Source organism: Nilaparvata lugens, chromosome 1, assembly GCF_014356525.2.
Source record: "Nilaparvata lugens isolate BPH chromosome 1, ASM1435652v1, whole genome shotgun sequence".
Taxonomy (NCBI): Eukaryota; Metazoa; Arthropoda; class Insecta; order Hemiptera; family Delphacidae; genus Nilaparvata; species Nilaparvata lugens.
The window spans coordinates 1204041-1231904 of NC_052504.1; the positions used below are offsets into that span (position 1 = coordinate 1204041).

Consider the following 27864-nt stretch of genomic DNA (forward strand, 5'->3'; position numbering starts at 1 on the left):
ACTAAGGAGGCATCATCTTAAGATGAAAAAACACCACTAAAGATGATGCCTTAGTGGATTGAAACTTAAGTTTGGATCGAATAAATTATGTAGAAATGTCAGTATCTTTTTTATTTCTACTAAATTAAATGAATATTTTGTAGATCAATAATCATTATATACGTTGTTTCAAATAAAAGCTTTGATAATATCTTTACTGTATTTTTTTCATTAAACATGTACTCCATTTTTTGGGGTGCGCATCCTACGCGAGCAAATACAGTAGACTACTTACAATAAACAATTGTATTTTGTAATTTATTCACTTACAAACTAACTAGAGCTGAATTCACAATAGTTGGATTGGAGAAATTTAATAACAGACAAGAATTTAAATGAATTTTCAACTGTGACTTCTGCTAAAATATATATTTATATACAATTTTTGAAATAATATTTATTTGTATTGAATAGGATAAGCATAATAGCCGATCAATTTCATTCTTGAAATTATTATTCAACAGAAGACAAATGAGAAAAAACAATAATATTGTGGTAAAGTTCACCCAGCATAAGCTGAGCTATGGCTAGACTAATGTATGGAATAAGTAATAATGTTTTTCAATTCATAAGGGAGTGATTAATATAAAAAGGATTGATGTAATAAGTAAAGCCCAGCACACACATATTGATTTTTGTTCGTACGATATTTTGCCATCCTTATGAATTCTATCAGATTAAACGGAACTTGACACACATCATCTGTTTGAAATCATCTGTTTAATCTAATAGAATTTATAAGGACGGAAAAATACTGTACGAGCAAAAAATGATGTGTGTCTGCGGGGCTTAAGGTTTTTGGCTTGACAATTAAAATAAATATAATGGTTTATAATTTTGATAACATAGCTGGGCTATGGCTTAGAAAAATATTAAGAATTTGGAATTAATACTCTTTTCATTGAACTATCAACTAATTGAATATAAGTATTATTATAGAAATAGTAAAGCTTTGAATTGTCGATTTAAAACAAAACTTGTATCCATATTTTTAAAATGAATTATAAAATAATCAAAATCAGAGGGATTATTGAGGTTGGCAAGAAAATATAATTGATATAGATACTGCTCTATTGAGTATTCTCAATGAGACAGCCAGAGCTCAGCTTGTAGCTGATGAAAAATTACAGTAAATTATCTTACAAACTAAAACCTAAACTAAGCTTACAATAGTTGGCATCTTCAACTCCCATTATAGGCAACCCTAACTACATGACATTACTTACAATAGGCAAAAGTCTTAGTTAAAAAAAATTACTTCCAAACTAAAAAAAAGAAAGTTTAAAATAGTTGGATTGGAAGAAAATTGATAACAGGCAACAATTCAGATAAATTTTCAACTGAGGTTTCTGTGAAAATATTTTTTGGTAAAAGTTACTGGACTTGGGAGTTGAGCCTATGGAAAATTTTCAAAAATTGTAAAATTATTTGAAACATAAATCGAACAAAAAGATAAGTTTACTAGACTTGACAGTCCTGGACCTTTTCATTAATATGTTGAAAAAGTTGAAAACATGGAATTTGGAATTACAATAATAGATATTAAATTTGGGTTTTGAGTTTTGTGAACTCAATTACAAATAGCATTATATGTGGTAATGATAAACAAATGATAATTAATTTGAAAAGAGAAATATGATGATATATGGAAGTTAAAGTGTATCAACTAGCCTTGGGGTTCCAAGCCTTTACAAATGTTGGAACAATGAAATATAAATGGAAGAAATAAAACTTGAATAATAACTTAAATGAGAATTGAATGGAACAATAAAACTTGAATAATAATTTAAATGAGAATTGAATGGAACAATAAAAATTGTCGTTCTTAATATTTTTATACAAATGTTGATAAATATGATGAATTTTAATATATATGAAAAATTACTGAAGGTAAAAAACTAAAATAGCTGTTTTATAAAGAACATTCAAAGGCTTATTACAACCTTTATCCAGCTATTAATTACAAGTTGGCTGGAGGTCTATAGACTATAGGTCTATAGAATTGTGTTGTCAACCCTTTTTACTGGAAATAAACCTATAGTTCTACTTGAAGAAAGTTATCTGTCAGAACTAAGAGGAAAGAGTTTAATGCAAGAATTACATGCTGTAAACTGGAAAAATGTCATTAGGGGAATGGTTCAAATCTTTGAATGATGTAACTTCAAACAAATTTATGAGAGAGATAGAACATGCTGTTGTCTAGAAAAATGTGATAATATTTCAAATAATTAACAAATGGGGTAATAATTGGCGCTACATAGAAATTGTATTTTGATTCTTATAATTTTGTTATGAAGTATTCATGCTTTTTCTAATCATGACTTATCAAAGAAATGGATCAATTGAAGTGGGAAAATAGATGATACTTTAAAATTCTTGTTCAATGGAAATTGAAAGAGACCCGAAATTAGTAGCGCAGTACTAACACTTGTAGTGGGTTAATGTGAACATCTACATCTTCCTAAGTTAGCACCTTTTTCTCTATTACCTTGTTAGCCACAGTTAATATCAGTATTTGATGTATGTTAAGTTGCATGACAAACCATCTTCTATGAAAATTATAAGAGACTCAAAATGAATGGTTTAGTATTAACAGCTGTAGTGGGTAAATGTGAAGTTCTAATTCGTCCTAAGTTGGCACACTTTTCCTCCATTACCTTGTTTGCCACAGTTAATATCAATAGTTAATGTATGTCACCCTTCCGGCAGTCGCGCTGTTGTCAAAAGTACAACAGTGTCAGTTTTTTTACTGCACAAAACTATTGGATAGGGTGGTGTCAGTGAATGAGTCACCTATGCATTCCAAAACTTTCTCCCCATCACTCCACTGCTGAGTTACAGTATCAACCGAGCAATGGTTCAGTCTTTAGGTGCCATTTAGTCGTGACAGTGCATAAGATAGGGAAAGACTGTATACGGGGATTGTAAACGAACCAATAACACAGATTGAATGAAACAGACTAAGAAATTGTCAAAAACCGCAGATTTATTGATACTTGGAAAGACCGGTTCCGGTTATTAAACCATTGTCAATCTCTGATAAACTGTGTTTATCTGAGTTTATCAGAGATTGACAATGGTGTAATAACCGAAACCGGTCTTTCTAAGTATCAATAAATCTGTGTTTTTTGACAATTTCTTAGTCTTTTTCATTCAATATGAATAATAACCACAATATCAACTTCTCAACTACAAAAAAAGTGATAATAACACAGAATTCATGGGTTTGCTTGATGTACCTTATTGGGCTATGAAATGGTAGGCTAATCATCCAAATGTTTATAGGCGTAAAATAATCCAAGAAGATGGAATAAGTAATTATACAATTAATTAATATGTTTTGACAGTAAACAGAGTACATAACACTTGGAAAATTGGATGTTGTACAAAATACAACACGCGACTGCTCGTGTGATTGAGTAGGGCGCGACTACTGGGAGGTTAAATTGTATGATAGACCCTCCTATGAAAATTAGAACATACCCAAAATTAGTAGTTTATTAGGTCTACTAACAATTGTAGTGGGTTAATGTGAACATCTACATCTTTCTAAGTTAGCACCATTTTTCTCTGAATTAACTTGTGAGCCACAGTTAATATCTATAGTTAATGTATGTTAAATTGTATGATGAACCCTCACTATCCCACTTATTATTATTTTTGACCGAGCGAAGTGAGGTCTAAGATTCAAGTCGACGGTTTGGCATTTCTCTTAATGTTTAAATGTTTAAATGTGTAAATGTTTGAATGTTTTAATGTTTATATGTTGCGCATTTACGGCGGAACGCGGTAATAGATTTTTATGAAATTTAACAGGTATGTTCCTTTTTTAATTGCGCGTCGACGTATATGCAAGGTTTTTGGAAATTTTGCATTTCGAGGATGATATAAAAGGAAAAAGGAGCCTCCTTCATACGCCAATATTAGAGTAAAAATCAGACTATAGAATTATTCATCATAAATCAGCTGACAAGTGATTACACAGATGTGTGGAGAAGCCAGTCTATTGCTGTATTTCTATAAGGTCTATAGTTTCAATCAGGTACTTGTGACCTTCAATCAGGTACAGTAGACCTCACGCAGTATTCTCATCCACAAGTACCTGATTAAAACTATAGACCTTATGGAAATACAGCAATAAACTGGTTTCTCCACACATCTGTGTACTCACTTGTCAGCTGATTTATGATGAATAATTCTATAGTCTGATTTTTACTCTAATATTGGCGTATGAAGGAGGCTCCTTTTTCCTTTTATATTATCCTTGAGATGCAAAATTTCCAAAAACCTCGTATATACGTCGACGCGCAATTAAAAAAGGAACATACCTGTCAAATTTCATGAAAATCTATTACCGCGTTTCGCCGTAAATGCACAACATATAAACATTTAAACATTAAGAGAAATGCCAAACCATCGACTTGAATCTTAGACCTCACTTCGCTCGGTCAATTATTATTATTGTGACACCTCCCCAATCCCCGCCACTGACATTAAATCACTATTCACAAACTGGGATTCTAATTCAAGGATTCTATTGGTCCACGCTTTCGAATCCAAAAAAGGTCTTGCAACACTTGAAAGCTATAGCCTAACTTCACTCTATAAGCTAGAAGATTCACTCACGAATCTGAGAGGAAACACTTTAAAGCTGCGTTTACACCGGAGTTAATAAAACAAGTTTTTAACATTTTTGTTATCAACTGATGTTAATTACAAAAGTTTATAACATCATGTTGAATTGCGTTTACACCGGAGTTGATAACATGAATTATTGATAAAAAGTTGTCAACTTGACTGAATCGACAAAAAATTCTCTTGAAAAAAGTTGATAACTCGTGTTCTCAACAGAAAATTCCTTGTTATTAACAAGATTTATGTTATCCATCGAGAGTCGGTAACTTTTGTTATTAACAGGTTACTATCTTCCACGCAACCCCCTCGCCCAGCATCCCTACCCTACAACTACAGCTGTTCCCTAATAACTACAGCTGCAGACAAAACACGTGACAAAGTGTTGATAACAAAACTAGCAGCCAAAAGAAAATGTTATTAACTTATGTTGAAAACTTTTGTTTTAAACTCTGGTGTAAACGCATTATAATTTATTTACATTAGATCAGATGAAGATCATTATTTTAATGATCACACAGATGTTTCAATTAAAATTTGAAGACAATTTTTTGCTTTTTATTCTGGCTGTTATATCATATGAATAGTCTCGTTAAAGGAAATCATATGGAAGTCAATTATATTGATAACAAGATCTTGTTAATAACAAGGAATTTTCTGTTAGAAACATAAGTTATCAACTTTAGTCAAGAGAAATTTTTGACGATTCAGTCAAGTTAATAACTTTTTGTTAATAACTCGTGTTATTAACTCCGGTGTACACGCAGCTTAAGCACTCAATTTGAGGATGAAGACTAATCAATTATAGTACAGGACAGATTGAAAGCGCACACCTCACTAATATGTCACTAGTTGAAAATTAAATTTGTATGGAGTTTTGGTGGTGGGGAGCTCTTTACAGGAAGGTCCCACTTAGCCTGAATATATGCAGTGATATTTGAGCAGACGATGGACGATAGAGCTATTTTACTTCAGCCGGGACCGACGGTCGCGCGTGCACATCCTCTAACACGTCTATTCAGTTGAAACCGTCAATATGTCAACCCAAAAACACTGAATAACACAGTTTATTTAAACACTAATAACACTGTTTGGAAATATGTACTGTCATTCTTAGAATACTGCCACCTAAGTTGTTTGATAGAGCTGTTTTTCTTCAGCTGGGACCGACGGCCGCTCGTGCACATCCTCTAACACGTCTATTCAGTTGAAACCGTCAATATGTCAACCCAAAAAACACTGAATAACACAGTTCATTTAAACACTAACAACACTGTTTGAAAGTATGTACTGTCATTCTTAGAATACTGTCACCTAAGTTGTTTGATAGAGCTGTTTTACTTCAGCCGGGACCGACGGTCGCGCGTGCACATCCTCTAACACGTCTATTCAGTTGAAACCGTCAATATGTCAACCCAAAAAACACTGGATAACCCAGTTCATTTAAACACTAATAACACTGTTTGGAAATATGTACTGTCATTCTTAGAATATTGTCACCTAAGTTGTTTAATAAACTGTTCAAAACAACAATATAGCACACTTTAACTCATTTGGCGGCAGCATTTCATGAAGAGGGTTTTGGTAGGCTGGTCCACTGACAAACACCTCAATCTTCACTTCACAGCAATATTATGTTGGTCTAATGTCTGATATACAATCACAGATACAAATTTCCATCATCATTGAGGAACAACAGATATTTGAAGATGCACAGATGGGGTTTGTCAAGGTAACTGCATTCACAGTTGAGACTTAAATATTCCGATGACAATTTCACTGACAGGTTGGTCTAGTGGTCTGGGGCGTTGTACCTTTCAGTCTGCTAGCACTGCTTGGTCGTGATTCGGATCCCACCGGTGGTAATGGACGTTTGATCATCTCATAAATCAGCCATGCACAAGCAAAACGATGATGTGGGCACTCGGCATCAACCGCAATATTATATTTTGTGGAACAACGAGACCTATGAAAAAAATCTCCCTCCAACCAAAACTTCTGCGCTCAAGACTGGAAATATCCAACTATTACAAAAACCAATGAAAACAAATAATAAATCAGAATACTAAGAAATTGTCAAAAACCACAGATTTATTGATACTTTCAGAAATACCGGTTTCGGTTGTTACACCATTGTCAATCTCTGAAAAAATGAAACTAAATACATGAGCAGCAGAGTTTATACTAGTAGGCGAGTACTGCTATTGGTCAAGGGCATGAACGCCCGATTTATTGATACTTTCAGAAAGACCGGTTTCGGTTACGCTGGTGATAGAGACGAATGGAGAGGCTTTCTGAAGGAGGTCAAGGCTCTGAATGAGCTGTAGTGCCAAGGAGTAAGTAAGTTTATTTGTTTTCACTTTTTGTGTAGTTGAGAAGTTGATATTGTGATAATTATCAATATTAAATAAGAAGACTGAGAAATTGTCAAAAAACCACAGATTTATTGATACTCTTAGAAATACCGGTTTCGGTTGTTACACCATTGTCAATATCTGAAAAACTGAAACTAAATACGTGAGCAGCTGAATTTATACTAGTAGGCGAGTACTGCTATTGGTCAAGGGCATGAACGCCTGCCATTGGCCCTGCTAGACAGTCTCCTCCCACTTAATGGTGTCACAAAATGGTGGCTCAAGCAACAGACTCGCCATGATAACAAAATTTACTTTCAGTACAGGATAAGAATCAAGAAAACAAGTGAAAGATAATAAAACAAATATGTAAATAGAAAAACTATTGACTAATGTATGCTTTGAAGGTTATGATAAAACTAAAATTGTAAGTGGGAGGAGACTGTCTAGCTGGGCCAATGGCAGGCGTTCATGCCCTTGACCAATAGCAGTACTCGCCTAATAGTATAAATTCTGCTGCTATTGTATTTAGTTGCAGTTTATCAGAGATTGACATTAGTGTAACAACCGAAACCGGCCTTTCTAAGTATCAATAAATCTGTGATATTTTTTGACAATTTGTTAGTCTTCTTATTTAATATGAATAATTACCACAATATCAACTTCTCAACTACACAAAAAGTGAAAACAAATACTTACTTACTCCTTGGCACTACAGCTAATTCTGAGCCTTGACCTCCTTCAGAAAGCCTCTCCATTCGTCTCTATCAGCAGCCTTTCGTCTCCATCCCCTGACACCCAGCCACCTAATATCGTCCTCCAAATCCTCCAGCCAACGCTTTCGCGGACGTCTTCTCAGCCTTCTCCCTCCTGGGTTGTTTCTGAGGACCTGTTTTACAACTCTTGAGTCACTCATCCTCTCAACGTGTCCCAGCCACCTCAAACACCTCACTTTCATCTCGACAACAATTTGACATTTCTGGAACAGATAACAGAAAACAAATATCCTCAGTCAAAAAACACCCTCCAACCAAAACAGAGATTGAGTCTCAGTTGCAAAAAATTCTGTTAAATTTAAACCGTGATTAAATACCCAGAGAACCAGTCAGAGGAGTTTTTCTTTTCGAAAAGATCTTCTGATTGGTTCTCGTGGCATTTAATCATGATTAAATTCAATAAGAATTTGTGCAACCGGGCATGAGTCTGGAAACCACTATTGACACAATAACGCCATCTTCAAACACCTTACTTTCATCTCGACAACAATTTGACATTTCTGGAACAGAAAACAAATATCCTCAGTCAAAAAACACCCTCCAACCAAAACAGAGATTGAGTCTCAGTTGCACAAAATTCTGTTAAATTTAAACCGTGATTAAATACCCAGAGAACCAATCAAAGGAGTCTTCTTTTCGGAAAGGTCTTCTCTGATTGATTTTCGTGACATTTAATCATTATTGAAATTTAACAAGAATTTGTGCAACCAGGCCTGAGACTGGAAACCACTATTGACACAATAACGCCATCTTCACGACAACGACGAAAAAATCAACAACAGTGAGAAACTATCAACTGCAACAACCACAAGAAAATATCAAGAGTGAGAAAATAGTAATAAAGACGAGGAAAGATGAACATTGTTGACAGAAGATTTGATCAGAACTTCCGCCAGTGAAAAATATTGACAAATTAGGAAACGAAAGCAGTTGGTAGAACCAATCCCACTACAGCGACCAATAAGATAAATGCATATTTGGGATAACACCTTGTAACAGAATATGCCGTTCAAGGTAGTGAGCTGAAGCAGTCATATGAGCTGGAATTGCTACCTCAAAAATCTGATTGATTGATACTTTTGAAATCTCCTCTGTCAAAAGAGATCTGTAACTTTAAAATCTGAAAATAACAGTTAGTTCACCTTTGAAAACAGAATACTAAAAGCGTGAACAAATAGAAGAATATACTATGGATGAGGACATTAATGATAATATTGACGTTGTCCATGTTCATTTAATTCAAAGGCAATACAATTTTTCTTATTTATTCGATACTAGCCGTCAGGCTCGCTTCGTTCGCCATATCCGTCTAGCCAGGGGGCTCCACCCCCTGGACCCCCCACTGGATCATCCAAAAATGGAATCATCGGGCTCGCTTCGCTCGCCTTCTTTTTTCATTTGAGCATCCTTCATTCCATCAGAGAGTCAAAGTACTGGGAAAACGCAGAAAAACTGAGAAAACCACTGATTTTGGGCGTATCTTTGATGAAATATTAAAGTCACCTCATCATAAAATTTTTAGACCTTGCTAAACTTCTGTACCAAATTTGCAAATTTTCTGTCTATTACTTGATGAAAGAACTGAGAAAACGCAAAAAGCCGCTAATTTTGGGCGTATCTTTGGAGATATTTCAAATTCCTTCGAACACAACATTATTACACCCCAGCTGAGCTTCTGTAGTAAATTTGAACATTTTCTGTTCATTTGTTCTCGATAAAGCTGAGAAAGCACAACAAAACGCTGGAAAACCGCAGATTTTGGACGTATCTTTGGCGTTATTTCAAATTCCTTCGAACACAACATTATTACACCCCAGCTGAGCTTCTGTAGTAAATTTGAACATTTTCTGTTCATTTGTTCTCGATAAAGCTGAGAAAGCACAACAAAACGCTGGAAAACCGCAGATTTTGGACGTATCTTTGGCGTTATTTCAAATTCCTTCGAACACAACATTATTACACCCTAGCTGAGCTTCTGTACTGAATTTGAGAAATTTCTGTCCATTTTTTCTCGATAAAGCTGAGAAAACGCTAAAAAACGCTGGAAAAACGCAGATTTTGGGCGTATCTTTGGACATTTTTCCAAATCCGTTCTCAGTGCGCCTCTAAAGGGCCAACTGAACATACCTACCAAATTTGAACTTTTTTGGTCCGGAAGATTTTTAGTTCTGAGAGTGAGTGAGTGAGTCAGTCAGTCAGTCAGTCAGTGAGTGAATGCCATTTCGCTTTTATATATATATATATATATATATTATATATATATATATATATATATATATATATATATATATATATGATATTCAATGGACATGCAACTGGACACGTTCCTTGTATTGGAAGCTGAGTTTAGAGACAGAGTATTAGAGGAGCACCTGGGTATTCAAAGCAGGGACAGAGCTGATGTACCTCAACAAGTATTCCTTCACCGCCACACAAAAGTTGTGTTCCTTGTGCAATCTAAGATGATATTAACAACTTTATGGCTGTTTGTCGTGCCTTGGTGGAGATCAGGAAGTTTCTCAAACTTCCAGAGAGGTTTGTTCTGTGTTGGAGGTCCCAGAGCCCAGCTGATACGATTGCTCAATGGTGAGGATTGGCTGTCAGTGGCGCACTATTGCCGAGTGGTGTGAAGGTACAAGTACAGTACGAGCTTGTCATGGAGGTCAACTACTAGGATGAGAAGACTGCCACCGATGTTCGACTACCATGAGAGACCATTGCTATGCACAATACTAGGAGGAGACTTTTCAGAAAGGCTACCAACCTCAAAGCACCTCAGACGGTCGACACACCTCATTAATTGCGATAAAACCTTAAAAATGAACCTTCAGAACATAGAACTCATAAGGCTGTGCAAAGGCTAAAAATAAACTTTCTACTCGTGATATTTTTCAAAGTTTTTCGATTTGTAGCCTATATCATCAAGCTATCAAAATGAAAAAGTTCTCTCAGGAAAAATTTTTTTTCCGATCATTACTTTTTGAGATATGAGCGCCTAAAGTTTAAATCTTTGGGACAGAACATTTCAGATTCGGTAAGAGATAAATCCATGAGATTTAGAAGATAGATTAAGGTATTGTTGATCTAGTAAAACAAAAAAATTCTGAAAATATCAATTTTTAAGATAGTTATTTAATTTACTAAAAGTAACCAAAAATAACTTTCAGTTGAGTAATTTTTGGTAAATTGGATAACTTTTTGAAAAATTGATACTTTCAAAAAGTTTTTGTTTTACTAGATCAACAATACCATGAAGAATCCATCCTCCAAATCTCATGGATTTATATCGTACCGAATTTGAAATGTTCTGTCCCAAAAATTCAAACTTAAGGCGCTCATATCTCAAAAAGTAATGATCGGGGAAAAATGTCTTCCTGAGAAAACTTTTTCATTTTGATAGCTTGATGATATACAAATCGGAAAACTTTGAAAAATATCACGAGTAGAAAGTTTATTTTTTGCCTTTGCACAGCCTTAAGATATCACAAATGTATATTAATAACATTCTAGATTGATACTTTTTTGTTGTTTTCAAAGAAGACACTATTCTATTATATTCTATAATATGACACGATTTATGTATTTTAATTATACACTAAACAAAATAATGCATGAGAAAAACACACATACGGTAGTGCTTCGACGTAATAAATAAATCTATGCATCCTTCTTTAGAACGATATTTCAGTATATCAAAGACCATTGTTTCAAAAATTGAAATTGAAAATTATTTAAATGTGACAACTTTAAAAACTTAACAAAGTTGAAGCTGAATGATAATCAAATTAAATGATAATGATCACCTGAAGGTGCGTACAGATTTACGCGCCGCGAACATGAGCAATTCATTTTTAATCAGCTGATGCCAAGCTTTTTATATCTGTACCTTACCGTTTCAGTAAAAATACAGATATAATCAGCTGATTAAAAGTGAATTGCTCATGTTCGCGTAGCGTATAACTGTACGCATCTCAATATCCGATATTAAAATGTTAATTTTCGAAAAAATGTAAATAACTATAGTGAGGTTCATGTTATAATGGCAGTGGGGAAAGATGTGAGAGCAGTGTTGCCGATTCTCGGCCTTGCACTGCCTTTTTTTAAAATCTGAAGCCGGTATATTTAATGTGATATTAACTGTTCATTATTGTTTGAAAAATCAATTATATTTTATTCGTCAAGGAAAAATATTCTTAAATGATCTAATGAAATAAACTCTGTTCCATATTGTAGCTCTATGTTATATTTTAGTTTCTATCTCTCTTTAATTTAGTGAATTTTCTATATTAGATTAGACTTAACTTAAACTATATTATATTATACTATTAATATATTAGAATTGTAATTTCTGTTGTGTCAAGAGGGCTATTATTGGAAGTATTTCTTCCTGGTGCCCTCATATTGTAATGTAAATAAATAAATAGATAAATATTTGCAAATATCTGTTGCATACTCTGCTGCAAGTTTAATGAAATATTTCCAGTTTTTTTTTTATTTAAAATATTTTCAGGATTGAGGTTAAATATGTTTTCAACTGATTATATTACTGCATTGTTAAAGAACGATCTGGGAACGTTGCGGAGCTAGAAAAGGATAGCTCCATCTGCTTTGTTGGATGATAGACAAGGATAGCAACGCCAATGTTGATCAGATACTGCCATTATAACGCAGACCTCACTATTTGCTTGAACCCTATCAGGATAAAGTGATTGAGATAGAGATTTGAAAGAATGAAAGTTGATTTTGAAATAAGAATTCACACTTGAAAGAAAAAGAGACTTCTCCACTAACCTCTAAGTCATGAAGTAGGGTAGCCAAACCTTCGTCTTGAAGTAAAAACAGTTATACATTCACTTCACTAACCACTGAATTATCACTGTTGTAATTGCACTAGTTAACTTCGGTACTGAACTTCACTAATAAAATTCCGGACGTAAGAACATAGGCTTTATTATAAGAATCGTTGAAGGCTTCACTCTATAGAAGGTATTCCAATGTTCGTCTATGAGAATGAAGATGAAATTTTATAATCTGAAACAAAAAACTTCATAAGTTTAACTGAAAAAAAAACAATAATGCAACGATCCAGTATAAAGAAATTATTGAGAAAAAGAAATATTTATTTATGGAATGAGAAAATAAATTATTAGTGAATGATAATGATCAGCATGATTTAATTTAAGATGATATGGTATATATGATTTGTACTCGCAATGCACATTGAATATATTATGTACTTCCTAATATAATTGTTTAGATAATAATCCTATTATATTAAGCGAGCAATTTCTGTATATTTGTATATATTTTTATATCTGGTTATTTATGTTTAACGGATCTCGAAAACGGCTCTAACGATTTTCACGAAATTTGGAACATAGTAGGTTTATTATATAAAAATTCGATTGCACTAGGTCTCATCCTTGGGAAAACTCGCAATGCACATTGAATATATTATGTACTTCCTAATATAATTGTTTAGATAATAATCCTATTATATTAAGCGAGCAATTTCTGTATATTTGTATATATTTTTATATCTGGTTATTTATGTTTAACGGATCTCGAAAACGGCTCTAACGATTTTCACGAAATTTGGAACATAGTAGGTTTATTATATAAAAATTCGATTGCACTAGGTCTCATCCTTGGGAAAACTCGCAATGCACATTGAATATATTATGTACTTCCTAATATAATTGTTTAGATAATAATCCTATTATATTAAGCGAGCAATTATTGGAAGTATTTCTTCCTGGTGCCCTTATATTGTAATGTAAATAAATAAATAGATAAATATTTGCAAATATCTGTTGCATACTCTGCTGCAAGTTTAATGAAATATTTCCAGTTTTTTTTTTATTAAAAATATTTTCAGGATTGAGGTTAAATATGTTTTCAACTGATTATATTACTGCATTGTTAAATAACGATCTGGCAACGTTGTGGAACTAGAAAAGCATAGCTCCATCTGCTTTGTTGGATGATAGACAAGGATAGCAACGCCAATGTTGATCAGATACTGCCATGATAACGCAGACCTCACTATTTGCTTGAATGAAGTGATTGAGATAGAGATTTGAAAGAATGAAAGTTGATTTTGAAATAAGAATTCACACTTGAAAGGAAAAGAGACTTCTCCACTAACCTTTAAGTCATGAAGTAGGGTAGCCAAACCTTCGTCTTGAAGTAAAAACAGTTATACATTCACTTCACTAACCACTGAATTATCACTGTTGTAATTGCACTAGTTAACTTCGGTACTGAACTTCACTAATAAAATTCCGGACGTAAGAACATAGGCTTTATTATAAGAATCGTTGAAGGCTTCACTCTATAGAAGGTATTCCAATGTTCGTCTATGAGAATGAAGATGAAATTTTATAATCTGAAACAAAAAACTTCATAAGTTTAACTGAAAAAAAACAATAATGCAACGATCCAGTATAAAGAAATTATTGAGAAAAAGAAATATTTATTTATGGAATGAGAAAATAAATTATTAGTGAATGATAATGATCAGCATGATTTAATTTAAGATGATATGGTATATATGATTTGTACTCGCAATGCACATTGAATATATTATGTACTTCCTAATATAATTGTTTAGATAATAATCCTATTATATTAAGCGAGCAATTTCTGTATATTTGTATATATTTTTATATCTGGTTATTTATGTTTAACGGATCTCGAAAACGGCTCTAACGATTTTCACGAAATTTGGAACATAGTAGGTTTATTATATAAAAATTCGATTGCACTAGGTCTCATCCTTGGGAAAACTCGCAATGCACATTGCCTTGTCTATGCATCTCTGTCCTGTGCTCGCTGTCTCCACCTTCTGACGCCCAAGGATTGAAGGTCTGCCTCCACGTCGTCCAATCATCTGTTGCGTGGTCGGCCTCGTCTTCTTTGTCCCCTGGTTGCTGACATTATTGCACATCTCTACTCATAGCCAACCATTCTTCCACAGTGACGACATATAAAACCGTATCTGTACAATTATTTTTACAAAACAACGATTTCTGTACTTGAATGACAATTGAAAAATATATGGCTTGAAGAAATGAAATCATACAGAGCTAGGAATAATATTTGGCCTCCACATCTACCCTGATATTATATAAATCAGTATTAACATTTTTTAATAGATTAAGAAACAATAAAAATTGAAGGAATAGATGTTAGTATGATTGGGCTTGTCAATTTGAAGAAATTGCTTTTAATATTTTTCAAATGAATTATGTAGTAACTACCTATTATTAGAGGATGGATGTTACTACTATCTTAGAATCAATAAGGCTTTGGCTTGTCAATTTCAAAAAATTAATACTCAAGTAATTTTGACAATATGAGCTGCGCTATGGCTTAACAAATTGAAGAAATTGGTAGTAACATTTTTTCAAAGAAATATGAAGTGATTAATATTAGAGGAACTGATGCGCGTATGATTATAGAATTAGTAAGGCTTTGACTTGTCAATTTCTAGAAATTAGTATTGTTGAAAAAATTAATATTGAAGTGATCAATGTTGAAGGAATTGATATTATTATGATTGAATAATCAGTGAGGCTTTGTATTGTCAATTTGAATGAATTAGTATTAATACCTATTTTATCAACATTTTAATATTGATATTAATATTTTTTTCAAATGAATAATTATGAAGTAATAGATATTAGAGTAATAACTGATGTTAGTGTTATTATAATTATGTAGAATCAGTGAATTTAGTATCATAGTATGTTTATAATATAGTTTATAAAATATTAATATAATTGATATTATATTTAATAAATATATATGGTACTTTGATAATAATAAATTTGAAGTAAATTTATAGTTCAACTGTGAAACACAACATTGAAAAAAATCATCTTATAGTAAAATTATAAGTAGATAAATAATAATAATATCGTGTGACCTGGCTGGCTCAGGTCTGGTGTCAGAGTTTTCAGGTCGCAACTGATCAATTTCAGGGGGTTATGCCTCTGACATGACCTAACGACTGCTTTATAGGCAGCCGGGACCGACGGCTTAACGTGTCCATCCGAAACACGGGATATTAGTAGATGATGATCAATATGATGCAATGGTAATGGTACAATATATGACTATTATAATCCCAAAAAATGCCTGCCATAACATTCAAGACAACATTCAAGTGACTAGAATGCAATAAATAACATAATTCCAACAAATTTCTGACATAATATTCAAGACATATAGTAAAAATGCATAAAGTAACCACACACAACCTGTTCAAGATGCAACATAAATCTTTCTAAGCATGCAATGAACCGGGAACGTACGTAAGAACAGTGCAAAAACAAATGTTGATAAAATTCTCAACTTGTTCCAGAAGCAACAAAGATCATTCAAAGCATGCACATAGTTAACATGGATAAAAATATGTCAGCTTTTGAGAAGATGGGCTGAGATGGATCTGAAACAAAGGACTTGTAACAGAAACAGAAGAATCAAATACAATGTAGATAAAAAGCAAAAATTCAAAATGTAAAATGATCACTGAGTGAAAATGAAAGAATAACTGAGATCTAATGTATATTTGAGAAGAGATGCTGCGATGAACCTGAAACATATGGTACTTAAAAACAAATGAATTGTATAATATAAATTGTAAAATAGAATAATTTTAATATTAGTAACTATTTCATGTACACTAAATAGTTTTGAACATGTGTACACTGGAGAAGAGAAGCCACGATGTACCTGAAACATATCAAGAAACAGACCGATTGTTTGTCCTACAACATCTATGAGAGTTTTTTCTCTCAAAGATACTTATTGGAGAATTCTTGGATTTCTAAAGAATATCTCCAATTTTTTTCAAGGGTCTTTACTTAAATCTAAACTAGGTATAGCACTACCTGAACTACCAGAGTCCTGGTAGTTCATGTAGTGTTATATTCGATGTGCCCTACAGCATCTATGAGAGTTCCTTTTCCTCAAAGACACTTATCAGAGAATTCTTGAATTTCTCAAGATCTCCGATTTTTTTCAAGGGTCTTTACTTAAAACTAAACTAATCTAAACTAGGTATAGCACTACCTGCTATATTTGATGTGCCCTACAGCATCAAACTAATCTAAACTAGGTATATCCATCACTACCCGATCTACCAGGAGTGATGTGCCCTACAGCATCTATGAGAGTTCCTTTTTCTCATAGACACTTATTAGAGAACCCTTTGAAAATCTCAAGAATATCTCCAAATATTTACAAGAGTTTTTACTTGACACTAGACTAAACTATGGCACTACCAGGAAACACCAGGAATGAATGATTATACCCTACAGTATCTATAAGAGTATATTACTCTCAATAATACTTAGTAGAGTAGAGTGGAAGAGATCCTTGAATTTCTCAAGAATATCTCCACTTTCCAGCATCTCCAAGGGTCATCTACCCTCTTTGATGTAACTTGTGTATTTCCTTTATCGATATAGTATTACTTATAAACTGAATTGCATGCAAGTTAACTCCTAAATTAGGTTGGAAATCAGTTCAACCCCAAGCTATCAAAGATAGCATTCATTTCAAGTTCCCCGCCAACTAGCAAAGGCTAGAGGCTGTACTTTCTAATCCCCCGCCAACTAGCAAAGGCTAGAGGCTTTACTTTCAGTTTCCCCGCCAACTAGCAAAGGCTAGAGGCTTTACTTTCAGTTTCCCCGCCAACTAGCAAAGGCTAGAGGCTTTACTTTCTAATCCCCCGCCAACTAGCAAAGGCTAGAGGCTTCACTTTCAGTTTCCCCGCCAACTAGCAAAGGCTAGAGGCTTTACTTTCAGTTTCCCCGCCAACTAGCAAAGGCTAGAGGCTATACTTTCTAATCCCCCGCCAACTAGCAAAGGCTAGAGGCTTTACTTTCAGTTTCCCCGCCAACTAGCAAAGGCTAGAGGCTATACTTTCTATTCCCCCGCCAACTAGCAAAGGCTAGAGGCTATACTTTCTAATCCCCCGCCAACTAGCAAAGGCTAGAGGCTTTACTTTCTAATCCCCCGCCAACTAGCAAAGGCTAGAGGCTACACTTTGCTAATATTCATTCAGTCTTAAAACTAAACTTAGATCTATGATGTCTTAATTCTAATTCTCAACTCAAATTCTATTATTCCCTTTTCTAAGTTTGCTGAAGGCACTGTCATCTAATATTTGCACAGCCAGTCTCATAGAACAGATCAGACCAGGCCACAGTGTAATAGTACTCCACCTGCTCATCAAATTAGTGCTGTACTGAGCCCGCAACCATCATGAAAAAGCTGTGGAACCACCACAAAGGGCACTGATCAGAAATGAAATACTCGACTGACAACTGCAAATAGCCTATCGGGACCCTGACCACTCAACCCCAATTCATAGTGATTGTCTTACTTCACAGTCAACCACAAACCACAAACAAACAGTGCACAAGTCCGTCTAGTTGTTGGCACGGAAATGCGATCTGCAGGTCAGTTGACTCTAACTTGAAAGCACCCATTGGACTCAGAACCAACCAGACGGAGCTTGACACTGCCGAGAGGGTAGGGCTGAACTGTTTTATAATAGTAACCACCACAAACATCCCTAACATCTGTATTATGGGAGAGTGTTAGAAAATTCTAGCCTGTCATAATATAAATACCAGATAACTCATACCAAATTCACCGATCCATATCTTATTGTAGTAGAGCTGTTCTTCATGAATAACTGATGTCTTCTGATAATCTTTACTTCAGTTGTATATCAATCCTGGAGGAATAAGGAAAACAAGATTAATAATCATAATATATTAATAAATAGTGTGGTTTGTCAACTTTATAAATAAATAGATAATATATGATTATATCTTATGGAATAGAAATGTATTTTCTTATTAAAGTTTGTTTCTCAAATTTAAAAGACCAGACTAATTAGAAAAATAGGTATCGAATTTTAAACTATTTGCCAAACCTCAAAAAAGTATGCCTAAAAAAGATAACTTGATCAAATAATATTGAATTCATATAACTATAAAAAATAAAACATTGTAAATAGCATAACTAAGTAAAAATATAGGGCTGACTTCCATTGAAATAATCAAATTATGCCTTAATATAGACTAGCATGATTTAAATTAAAATGATAAGACAATTTGTTGTTTTAAAATATATTTTGAAGTATTTGAGAAGGCTAATATCTAGGAAAATATTTTAAAAACAGAAGTACCTACAGTATTGAAATAGCTATACTTTCTAATCCCCCGCCAACTAGCAAAGGCTAGAGGCTTTACTTTCAGTTTCCCCGCCAACTAGCAAAGGCTAGAGGCTGTACTTTCTAATCCCCCGCCAACTAGCAAAGGCTAGAGGCTTTACTTTCAGTTTCCCCGCCAACTAGCAAAGGCTAGAGGCTTTACTTTCAGTTTCCCCGCCAACTAGCAAAGGCTAGAGGCTATACTTTCTAATCCCCCGCCAACTAGCAAAGGCTAGAGGCTTTACTTTCAGTTTCCCCGCCAACTAGCAAAGGCTAGAGGCTTTACTTTCAGTTTCCCCGCCAACTAGCAAAGGCTAGAGGCTATACTTTCTAATCCCCCGCCAACTAGCAAAGGCTAGAGGCTTTACTTTCAGTTTCCCCGCCAACTAGCAAAGGCTAGAGGCTATACTTTCTATTCCCCCGCCAACTAGCAAAGGCTAGAGGCTATACTTTCTAATCCCCCGCCAACTAGCAAAGGCTAGAGGCTACACTTTGCTAATATTCATTCAGTCTTAAAACTAAACTTAGATCTATGATGTCTTAATTCTAATTCTCAACTCAAATTCTATTATTCCCTTTTCTAAGTTTGCTGAAGGCACTGTCATCTAATATTTGCACAGCCAGTCTCATAGAACAGATCAGACCAGGCCACAGTGTAATAGTACTCCACCTGCTCATCAAATTAGTGCTGTACTGAGCCCGCAACCATCATGAAAAAGCTGTGGAACCACCACAAAGGGCACTGATCAGAAATGAAATACTCGACTGACAACTGCAAATAGCCTATCGGGACCCTGACCACTCAACCCCAATTCATAGTGATTGTCTTACTTCACAGTCAACCACAAACCACAAACAAACAGTGCACAAGTCCGTCTAGTTGTTGGCACGGAAATGCGATCTGCAGGTCAGTTGACTCTAACTTGAAAGCATCCATTGGACTCAGAACCAACCAGACGGAGCTTGACACTGCCGAGAGGGTAGGGCTGAACTGTTTTATAATAGTAACCACCACAAACATCCCTAACATCTGTATTATGGGAGAGTGTTAGAAAATTCTAGCCTGTCATAATATAAATACCAGATAACTCATACCAAATTCACCGATCCATATCTTATTGTAGTAGAGCTGTTCTTCATGAATAACTGATGTCTTCTGATAATCTTTACTTCAGTTGTATATCAATCCTGGAGGAATAAGGAAAACAAGATTAATAATCATAATATATTAATAAATAGTGTGGTTTGTCAACTTTATAAATAAATAGATAATATATGATTATATCTTATGGAATAGAAATGTATTTTCTTATTAAAGTTTGTTTCTCAAATTTAAAAGACCAGACTAATTAGAAAAATAGGTATCGAATTTTAAACTATTTGCCAAACCTCAAAAAAGTATGCCTAAAAAAGATAACTTGATCAAATAATATTGAATTCATATAACTATAAAAAATAAAACATTGTAAATAGCATAACTAAGTAAAAATATAGGGCTGACTTCCATTGAAATAATCAAATTATGCCTTAATATAGACTAGCATGATTTAAATTAAAATGATAAGACAATTTGTTGTTTTAAAATATATTTTGAAGTATTTGAGAAGGCTAATATCTAGGAAAATATTTTAAAAACAGAAGTACCTACAGTATTGAAATAGAAAATTGGAAATAAATTTACTTTATAATGTATGTGGTAATTTCAAAATTTCAACAAAGTTAAAGATGAATAATAAACAAATTAATAATAATAAACCGGCTAAAATGAAAGCTTCAAAGAAAGTTCATTTCAAAATTAGAATTTAGGCTACACTTGAAAAAAGATACTTCAACTAACCTTTAAAGCAAGAAGTAGCGCAGGAAAAAATTACACTGTTTCATATTTACTTCAATAACCACTAAATTATCACTTGATTTGATTGTAGACTTTACTAATTAAATACAGCTTGTAATAATATATTTATAAACACTTGCAAAGAAAACGACTTTCACAACACAGACTCAACTTGGTGTGACTTGGAACAGAGACTACTGGGAACTGAATTTGTTGTCTGCTTTATCCAGCTGATCGTGACTTTCACTGCCAGGTACCTGCTCAGCTGTTTAATCAGTGATGTAGAATATTGTTATCATCAAAAAAGTCACACAATTAACAATGTTACTTGTTGAAAAAATACTCTTAATAAATTGAAAAATTATTTATAGAACACAATATAATTTTCTTTCTTTCCAATTCGAATTAAAAAAAAAAATTCTTGAAGCACCCTATCTGAAAAATAGATTTTCAAAAAGTCGAAATTGCTTGCACAGATAGAGAACGTTATACAGTTATTTGAAAAGTGAAATGTGGATTTGAACTATCAATATTTTTGTGTATTGCCAGCTGAATAAGGTCAAATTCACTCCAAAACTTGTGCCTATAGTGAGGTCCACGTTATAATGGCAGTGGATAAAGATGGAAGAATAACGATGCCGATTCTCTGCATTAATTAATTTTATTTCTACACTGTCAAAAACATAATTGGCATGGTTGTGGACCTAGAAAAGGATAGTACCACCGGCTTTGTCGAGTGATAGACAAGGATAGCAAAACTAAAGTTGATCAATTACTGTCATTATAACGTGGACCTCACTATAGTCGGTACTTCACCCAGTCGCTGGCCTAGTAAGCTGGTCCAGCTTGCAATTTGGCCAGCATTGCAAACCTCCCATCCACACATTGGCCTCCATTGGGCCAATAAGTAGATGCAGCATAATAACTAGTAGTTCTGTGAACAGTATACCTCGCGAAGTATTAAACCATAGCCTCCTCTTGTACCGTCCATAAGAGTAAATCCTGTCTGTACTAGTAGTTCTGTGAATAGTAGACCTCACGCAGTATTCTCATCCACAAGTACCTGATTGAAACGGGGCCGCGGAATTGGAAATATCTGGAACTCAAAATATCAATGTTAAATGTCCTATGCTTGAAAACTGTTGCTGGGTGGAACTCCAAATATTTGTCAGACAGCGGAATTGGAAATATCTGGAACTCAAATTATTTGTTTGTCAGATGGCGGAATTGGAAATATCTGGAACTCAAATTATTTGTTTGTCAGATGGCGGAATTGGAAATATCTGGAACCCAAAATATCGGTGCCAAAGTGGGAGTACTGGTAATGTGTTTGTGATTGAGAAATGGTTCAAGTCTGACTTATTTTCTGGAATGATATGGACTATAGTGCGGTCCACGTTATAATGTCAGTATTTGATCAACATTGGACTTGCTATCCTTGTCTGTCATTCGACAAAGCAGATAGTGCTATACTTTTCTAGCTCTGCAACGCTACCAGATCGTTATTTAACAATGTAGAAATATAATCTGTCAAGGCAGAGAATCACAAACACTGTTCTCCTATCCTTTTCCACTGCCATTATAACGTGGACCTCACTATAGTTACCCACTTAGGGTAATTCATAGCTCATTATATATTAAAATTATATTGGTTCATAAAATAATAGTCATGTACATATTATGCAAGTTTTCAAAACTCTGTTTCTGTTTCAAACAAGACTGATGACTGTTGATGAATTTATTTTAGGTTAACTATAGAACCCTTCATTTGTTTTGCGATAAATTTGTTTCATCCCACATGAACACAGTCTCGCTAATAACGATCGATATTGTGAGTTCGATATATTTCTAATTCCACATACTTCCAATTCCACCAGCTGACAAGATATTTTGAGTTCCGCCGGCCTGCACGATATTCGCAGTTCCGCCTCATAGGTAAGTGGGTAGTAGCGTGATCTGAAATCTGTCACAAAATTTTCCCATGATTTCCACTGGTCACGACGATTACGCATCCATAGAGTAGCTTTACCAACCAGTAATTCAGGTAGCGCGACTAGTAGTTGGTTGCCAGTGAGCCCATAGGCTTGTTGTAGCTCGTCTAGCCTTTCTAAGAAGCTGGGAGCATCTGACTGGCCATCGAATGACAGTCTCCAGCTTCTTACTTTGTCACATACCGCCCCTGGGTCCATGAGGGGGTTTGTGTGAATGTTGGTTCCAACTTCAGCATGAGTACCTGTTGCTGAGTGTCCGGATCCCCCACTGCCTCTGCTCACTATTCCGGGTCTTAGGCTGGGATAACGTACAGCCATCTTCTTATGTTGTTCTACTAACAACCTTCTCAACTCAGCAAGTGTTCCAGATGACACCATGCCCCAATCTTGTAGAAGATTGAATGCCTCATCCTTTTTCAATCTATAGATCCAGGAAACTCTGGGGTCAGCTATCACCTCGGGGTTTATGTCCTCGACCGACTGATCCTCTGTCAGCTGCTGGTGTTGAGCGTCTGAATCAGACTCTCCCTGTTCACTCATGATTCTTACTTCGTTGCCTCGTGCCCCAAGTGCGGGCGCCAATCTATCACGTACACCCTGAGTAGCTTCAGAGGTGGGTGATTGATACCCAGGTGTTGCTCCTGGATGACTTCGCTCAGTCGTAATGTGGGCGGGGTAAGGAGGCAAGTCGAAGTTCCTCTTCCTTCTTCTTTGTGCGTCAGCTGGCGTGAACAGCACCTCCTGGTGCTTCTGATGGCGTGAAGGTCACTATCTTCTCTGATGACACCACTTTGATGTAATTTTGTATCGGCCTTACGGCCTCGGTTCCGCTCCAGTGGAGTAGGAAAAGGAAGGACAGAAAGGATAGGGACGGCAGACAACGGTCCGCTGTGCCCTGGGGAGAAGGAAGAATAGGGACGGCAGACAACGGTCCGCTGTGCCCTGGGGAGAAGGAAGAATAGGGACGGCAGACAACGGTCCGCTGTGCCCTGAGGGGATGGAAAGAATAGGGACGGCAGACAACGGTCCGCTGTGCCCTGGGGAGATGGGAGGTCAGGGACGGCAGACAACGGTCCGCTGTGCCCTAGGTGGATGGGAGGTCAGGGACGGCAGACAACGGTCCGCTGTGCCCTGGGGAAAAGGAAGAATAGGAGGTCAGGGACGGCAGACAACGGTCCGCTGTGCCCTTGGGAGAAGGAAGAATAGGGACGGCAGACAACGGTCCGCTGTGCCCTGGGGAGAAGGAAGAATAGGGACGGCAGACAACGGTCCGCTGTGCCCTGAGGGGATGGAAAGAATAGGGACGGCAGACAACGGTCCGCTGTGCCCTGGGGAAATGGGAGGACAGGGACGGCAGACAACGGTCCGCTGTACCCTAGGGAGAAGGAAGAATAGGGACGGCAGACAACGGTCCGCTGTGCCCTGGGGAAAAGAAAGAATAGGGACGGCAGACAACGGTCCGCTGTGCCTGGGGAAATGGGAGGACAGGGACGGCAGACAACGGTCCGCTGTGCCTGGGGGAATGGAAGGTCAGGGACGGCAGACAACGGTCCGCTGTGCCCTGGGGAAATGGGAGGACAGGGACGGCAGACAACGGTCCGCTGTGCCCTGGAGAAATGGGAGGACAGGGACGGCAGACAACGGTCCGCTGTGCCCTAGGAAGATGGGAGGTCAGGGACGGCAGACAACGGTCCGCTGTGCCCTGGGGAAAAGGAAGAATAGGAGGTCAGGGACGGCAGACAACGGTCCGCTGTGCCCTTGGGAGATGGGAGGTCAGGGACGGCAGACAACGGTCCGCTGTGCCCTGGGGGAATGGAAGGTCAGGGACGGCAGATAACGGTCCGCTGTGCCCTGGAGAAATGGGAGGACAGGGACGGCAGACAACGGTCCGCTGTGCCCTAGGGTGATGGGAGGTCAGGGACGGCAGACAACGGTCCGCTGTGCCCTGGGGAAATGGGAGGACAGGGACGGCAGACAACGGTCCGCTGTGCCCTAGGGAGATGGGAGGACAGGGACGGCAGACAACGGTCCGCTGTGCCCTTGGGAGATGGGAGGTCAGGGACGGCAGACAACGGTCCGCTGTGCCCTGGGGAAAAGGAAGAATGGGAGGTCAGGGACGGCAGACAACGGTCCGCTGTGCCCTAGGGAGATGGGAGGTCAGGGACGGCAGACAACGGTCTGCTGTGCCCTGGGGAAAAGGAAGAATAGGAGGTCAGGGACGGCAGACAACGGTCCGCTGTGCCCTAGGGAGATGGGAGGTCAGGGACGGCAGACAACGGTCCGCTGTGCCCTAGGAAGGTGGGAGGTCAGGGACGGCAGACAACGGTCCGCTGTGCCCTTGGGAGATGGGAGGTCAGGGACGGCAGACAACGGTCCGCTGTGCCCTGGGGAAAAGGAAGAATAGGAGGTCAGGGACGGCAGACAACGGTCCGCTGTGCCCTAGGGAGATGGGAGGTCAGGGACGTACGGCAGCCAACGGGCCGCTGTACAAGGAGCAGGAAGGTTGTGAGCGGAATGCTGTGGTCTGGGGCTCGTCCGGCCTTTAAATACTCCCCCAAAGTGGAGGGGATGGAGTTGAGCCGCCGCCAGAGGCGGTGGAAAACGTCTCGATGCGCGGAAGATGGTGCGCCATCGGTACCTCCCTTATCTCCGCGGTCGGCTAGCATTGCTGATAGCCGAGCGTCTTTCAATAATATTATTTATTATTTTCTCGTCACAATTTTACATTGTGACAAACTTGTGTATTTCCTTTATCGATATAGTATTACTTATAAACTGAATTGCATGCAAGTTAACTCCTAAATTAGGTTGGAAATCAGTTCAACCCCAAGCTATCAAAGATAGCATTCATTTCAAGTTCCCCGCCAACTAGCAAAGGCTAGAGGCTGTACTTTCTAATCCCCCGCCAACTAGCAAAGGCTAGAGGCTTTACTTTCAGTTTCCCCGCCAACTAGCAAAGGCTAGAGGCTTTACTTTCAGTTTCCCCGCCAACTAGCAAAGGCTAGAGGCTTTACTTTCTAATCCCCCGCCAACTAGCAAAGGCTAGAGGCTTCACTTTCAGTTTCCCCGCCAACTAGCAAAGGCTAGAGGCTTTACTTTCAGTTTCCCCGCCAACTAGCAAAGGCTAGAGGCTATACTTTCAGTTTCCCCGCCAACTAGCAAAGGCTAGAGGCTATACTTTCTAATCCCCCGCCAACTAGCAAAGGCTAGAGGCTTTACTTTCAGTTTCCCCGCCAACTAGCAAAGGCTAGAGGCTGTACTTTCTAATCCCCCGCCAACTAGCAAAGGCTAGAGGCTATACTTTCTATTCCCCCGCCAACTAGCAAAGGCTAGAGGCTACACTTTGCTAATATTCATTCAGTCTTAAAACTAAACTTAGATCTATGATGTCTTAATTCTAATTCTCAACTCAAATTCTATTATTCCCTTTTCTAAGTTTGCTGAAGGCACTGTCATCTAATATTTGCACAGCCAGTCTCATAGAACAGATCAGACCAGGCCACAGTGTAATAGTACTCCACCTGCTCATCAAATTAGTGCTGTACTGAGCCCGCAACCATCATGAAAAAGCTGTGGAACCACCACAAAGGGCACTGATCAGAAATGAAATACTCGACTGACAACTGCAAATAGCCTATCGGGACCCTGACCACTCAACCCCAATTCATAGTGATTGTCTTACTTCACAGTCAACCACAAACCACAAACAAACAGTGCACAAGTCCGTCTAGTTGTTGGCACGGAAATGCGATCTGCAGGTCAGTTGACTCTAACTTGAAAGCACCCATTGGACTCAGAACCAACCAGACGGAGCTTGACACTGCCGAGAGGGTAGGCCTGAACTGTTTTATAATAGTAACCACCAAAAACATCCCTAACATCTGTATTATGGGAGAGTGTTAGAAAATTCTAGCCTGTCATAATATAAATACCAGATAACTCATACCAAATTCACCGATCCATATCTTATTGTAGTAGAGCTGTTCTTCACGAATAACTGATGTCTTCTGATAATCTTTACTTCAGTTGTATATCAATCCTGGAGGAATAAGGAAAACTAGATTAATAATCATAATATATTAATAAATAGTGTGGTTTGTCAACTTTATAAATAAATAGATAATATATGATTATATCTTATGGAATAGAAATGTATTTTCTTATTAAAGTTTGTTTCTCAAATTTAAAAGACCAGACTAATTGGAAAAATAGGTATCGAATTTTGAACTATTTGCCAAACCTCAAAAAAGTATGCCTAAAAAAGATAACTTGATCAAATAATATTGAATTCATATAACTATAAAAAATAAAACATTGTAAATAGCATAACTAAGTAAAAATATAGGGCTGACTTCCATTGAAATAATCAAATTATGCCTTAATATAGACTAGCATGATTTAAATTAGAATGATAAGACAATTTGTTGTTTTAAAATATATTTTGAAGTATTTGAGAAGGCTAATATCTAGGAAAATATTTTAAAACAGAAGTACCTACAGTATTGAAATAGAAAATTGGAAATAAATTTACTTTATAATGTATGTGGTAATTTCAAAATTTCAACAAAGTTAAAGATGAATAATAAACAAATTAATAATAATAAACCGGCTAAAATGAAAGCTTCAAAGAAAGTTCATTTCAAAATTAGAATTTAGGCTACACTTAAAAAAAGATACTTCAACTAACCTTTAAAGCAAGAAGTAGCGCAGGAAAAAATTACACTGTTTCATATTTACTTCAATAACCACTAGATTATCACTTGATTTAATTGTAGACTTTACTAATTAAATACAGCTTGTAATAAAATATTTATAAACACTTGCAAAGAAAACGACTTTCACAACACAGACTCAACTTGGTGTGACTTGGAACAGAGACTACTGGGAACTGAATTTGTTGTCTGCTTTTTCCAGCTGATTGTGACTTTCACTGCCTGGTACCTGTTCAGCTGTTTAATCAGTGATGTAGAATATTGTTATCATCAAAAAAGTCACACAATTAACA

General features: G+C 36.6%; 1 long non-coding RNA gene across 4 annotated transcripts; it reads right to left on the reverse strand.

The window, feature by feature from the left end:
• Positions 1-7612: 7612 nt before the first annotated feature.
• LOC111050137 lies at positions 7613-18651 on the reverse strand. Of its 4 annotated transcripts, XR_005571199.1 has the most exons (5): positions 18462-18651; positions 16120-16253; positions 13950-14189; positions 12593-12832; positions 7613-8004 (listed from the first exon to the last, which is right to left on the reverse strand). It is a non-coding gene; the product is annotated as an uncharacterized LOC111050137 (long non-coding RNA). The 4 variants fall into 4 exon arrangements; XR_005571198.1 differs by lacking the exon at positions 18462-18651 and having other exon boundaries at positions 7615-8004; positions 16120-16904; XR_005571201.1 differs by lacking the exon at positions 16120-16253 and having other exon boundaries at positions 7616-8004; positions 18462-18575.
• Positions 18652-27864: the final 9213 nt, after the last annotated feature.